This window comes from Ranitomeya variabilis, chromosome 4 (assembly GCF_051348905.1).
Source record: "Ranitomeya variabilis isolate aRanVar5 chromosome 4, aRanVar5.hap1, whole genome shotgun sequence".
Taxonomy (NCBI): Eukaryota; Metazoa; Chordata; class Amphibia; order Anura; family Dendrobatidae; genus Ranitomeya; species Ranitomeya variabilis.
Window position 1 is genome coordinate 733,864,590 of NC_135235.1, and position 3,725 is coordinate 733,868,314.

Genomic DNA, 3,725 nt, shown 5'->3' on the forward strand with positions numbered 1-3,725 from the left:
CAACAGATTTAGCACAGTGAGGTCCGCTTTCTAGATAGCAGAAGGACAGGAAAGAGTTACTTCACGGTCAACTTCAAAACACTACTCAAAAACACCATCCTGAAATTACTTTAAACTCCAGTGACAACTCATGCCACTGGAGTGGCAATATCAGTCCGCGAGAGCTTCCAGCTAAAGCGAGTCACATTGCAGCAAGCTGGACAGAAAATAGCATTAACGAGAAACAAAATTCAACTTAGCTGAACTGGAACTTGAGGCAGGAAAATGCAACAGAATGCTACTGATACATTGTTGGCCGGCATAGGACTAACAGCCAAGCAGCCTTAAATAGGAAACTCCCCTAATGGGTGGCAACAGGTGATCAAGGATAAAGGAAGGCACATAAGAGGCACTACCATAAAACACCACCGGGGGAGCCCACAAACAGAATTCACAACAGTACCCCCCCCTTAAGGAGGGGGCACCGAACCCTCACCAGAACCACCAGGGCGATCTGGATGAGCACTATGAAATGCACGAACCAAATCAGGAGTATGAACATCGGATGCTGTCACCCAAGAATTATCCTCCTGACCATAACCTTTCCACTTAACCAGATACTGAAGTTTCCGTCTGGAAACACGGGAGTCCAAGATCTTTTCCACCACATACTCCAATTCACCCTCAACCAGCACAGGAGCAGGAGGATCAGCAGAAGGAACAACCGGTACCTCATACCTCCGCAATAATGACCGATGGAAAACATTATGGATAGTAAAAGATGCTGGGAGGTTCAAACGAAAGGACACAGGATTAAGAACCTCCAGAATCCTATAAGGGCCGATAAACCGAGGCTTAAACTTAGGAGACGAGACCTTCATAGGAACAAATCGAGAAGACAGCCACACCAGGTCCCCAACACAAAGACGAGGACCAATACGCCGATGACGATTAGTGAACTGTTGAGTCTTCTCCTGGGACAACTTCAGATTGTCCACAACCTGTCCCCAAATCCGATGCATCCTATCAACCACAGCATCTACTCCAGGACAATCCGAAGACTCCAATTGACCGGACGAAAACCGAGGGTGAAATCCTGAATTACAAAAAAATGGAGAAACCAAAGTGGCAGAACTGGCCCGATTGTTAAGGGCAAACTCTGCCAATGGCAAAAAATCAAGCCAATCATCCTGATCAGCGGACACAAAACACCTCAAGTAAGTCTCCAAGGTCTGATTAGTACGCTCAGTCTGGCCATTAGTCTGAGGATGGAATGCAGACGAAAAAGACAAGTCGATGCCCATCCTGGCACAGAACGCCCGCCAAAATCTAGACACAAACTGAGTACCCCTGTCAGACACTATATTCTCAGGAATACCATGCAAACGCACCACATTCTGAAAAAATAGAGGAACCAGCTCAGAGGAGGAGGGCAATTTGGGCAAAGGTATCAAATGAACCATCTTGGAAAAACGGTCACAAATCACCCAGATGACAGACATCCTACGAGAAAGCGGAAGGTCAGAAATAAAGTCCATAGAGATGTGCGTCCAAGGCCTCTTAGGAATAGGCAAGGGCAACAACAACCCACTGGCCCGAGAACAGCAGGGCTTGGCCCGAGCACAAACATCACAAGACTGCACAAACATACGCACATCTCGAGACAAAGAAGGCCACCAGAAGGACCTAGACACCAAATCCCTGGTGCCAAAAATTCCAGGATGACCTGCCAACGCGGAAGAATGAACCTCCGAGATAACTCTACTGGTCCAGTCATCAGGGACAAACAGTCTACCAGGCGGACAGCGATCAGGCCTATCCACCTGAAACTCCTGCAAAGAACGCCGCAGGTCTGGGGAGACAGCTGACAATATCACCCCATCCTTCAGGATGCCAGTAGGTTCGGAATCACCAGGCGAGTCAGGCTCAAAACTCCTAGAGAGGGCATCCGCCCTCACATTCTTAGACCCGGGCAGATATGAAACCACAAAATTAAATCGAGAGAAAAACAACGACCAACGCGCCTGTCTAGGATTCAGACGCCTGGCTGACTCAAGATAAATCAGATTCTTGTGGTCAGTCAAGACCACCACCTGGTGTCTAGCACCCTCAAGCCAATGACGCCACTCCTCAAACGCCCACTTCATGGCCAGGAGCTCCCGATTTCCAACATCATAATTTCGCTCAGCGGGCGAAAACTTTCGAGAGAAAAACGCACATGGTCTCATCACTGAGCAGTCAGGACCTTTCTGCGACAAAACTGCACCTGCTCCGATCTCAGAAGCATCTACTTCAACCTGGAAAGGAAGCGACACATCAGGCTGGCGCAACACAGGAGCGGAAGAAAAGCGGCGCTTAAGCTCCCTAAAGGCCTCCACAGCCGCAGAGGACCAATTAGCAACATCAGCACCCTTTTTGGTCAAATCAGTCAAAGGTTTAGCAATGGCAGAAAAACCCGCTATGAATCGGCGATAGAAATTAGCAAATCCCAAGAATTTCTGAAGACTCTTCAAGGAAGTAGGTTGTATCCAATCACAAATAGCCTGAACCTTAACAGGGTCCATCTCCATAGATGAAGGGGAAAAAATATATCCCAGAAAGGAAATTCTCTGAACCCCAAAACTACACTTTGAGCCCTTTACAAAAAGAGAATTAGCTCGCAAAACCTGAAAAACTCTCCTGACCTGTTGAACATGAGATTCCCAGTCCTCCGAAAAAATCAGAATATCATCCAAATACACAATCATAAACTTATCCAGATATTCACGGAAAATATCGTGCATAAAGGACTGAAAAACGGAAGGGGCATTCGCGAGACCGAAAGGCATTACCAAATACTCGAAATGGCCTTCAGGCGTATTAAATGCGGTCTTCCACTCATCCCCCTGCTTAATCCGCACCAAATTATACGCACCACGTAGATCGATCTTAGTGAACCACTTAGCCCCCTTTATGCGAGCAAACAGATCAGTCAGTAAAGGTAACGGGTACTGGTATTTAACTGTAATCTTATTCAGAAGTCGATAGTCGATACAAGGTCTCAATGAACCATCCTTTTTACCTACAAAGAAAAACCCTGCCCCTAGTGGAGACAAAGAGGGGCGAATATGACCCTTTTCCAAAGATTCTCTGATATACTCCCGCATAGCAGTATGTTCAGGTACAGACAAATTAAACAAGCGACCCTTAGGATATTTGCTACCGGGAATCAATTCAATAGCGCAGTCACACTCTCTGTGAGGAGGGAGAGAATCAATTTTAGGCTCTTGAAAGACATCATAAAAATCTGACAGAAATGCTGGGATCTCAGAGGGCGTAGATGAAGAAATGGGAACCAAAGGTGCATCCCCATGAATCCCCCGACATCCCCAGCTCAACACAGACATAGATCTCCAGTCCAGGACGGGATTATGAATTTGTAACCATGGTAATCCAAGCACTAAGACATCATGTAGATTGTATAACACAAGGAAACGAATAATCTCCTGATGGTCTGGGGTAAGATGCATAGTCACTTGTGTCCAATATTGCGGTTTATTGCTAGCCAAAGGTGTAGAATCAATACCCTTTAGGGGAATAGAAACTTCCAACGGCTCCAAATCAAACCCACAACGCTTGGCAAAGGACCAATCCATGAGACTCAGGGCAGCGCCAGAATCCACATAAGCATCCACAGTAACAGATGATAAAGTACAAATCAATGTCACGGACAAAAGAAATTTAGACTGCAAGGTACCTGTAGAAAA